A 391-nucleotide genomic window follows, 5' to 3' on the forward strand; every position below is an offset into this window, starting at 1 on the left:
CAGTGACTGCAGCCATGAAATTAAAAGACACTTGCTCCTTGAAAGAAAAGCTATGACAAATGTAGACAGCGTATTAAAAAGCAGAGACATCAGTTTGCTGACAAAAGTCTGTATAGTCAAAGCTATGATTTTTCCAGTAGTAATGTACAGATGTGAGAGTTGGACCATAAAGAAGGCTGAGCACTGAAGAATTGATGCTTGTGAACTGTGCTGTTGGAGAAGACTCTTGAGAGTCCCTTGGACAGCAAGGAGGTCAAACCAGTCAATCCTAAAGGAAGTCAACAGTGAATATTGATTGGAAGGACTGATGCTGAAGTTGAAGCTTTAGTTGAGCACCTGATGTGAAAGGTGACTCATTGGAAAAGACCCTGATGCTGGGAAAGATTGAAGG

Source organism: Bison bison, unplaced genomic scaffold (genome assembly GCF_000754665.1).
Source record: "Bison bison bison isolate TAMUID 2011002044 unplaced genomic scaffold, Bison_UMD1.0 scf7180017864270, whole genome shotgun sequence".
NCBI classification, from domain to species: Eukaryota; Metazoa; Chordata; class Mammalia; order Artiodactyla; family Bovidae; genus Bison; species Bison bison.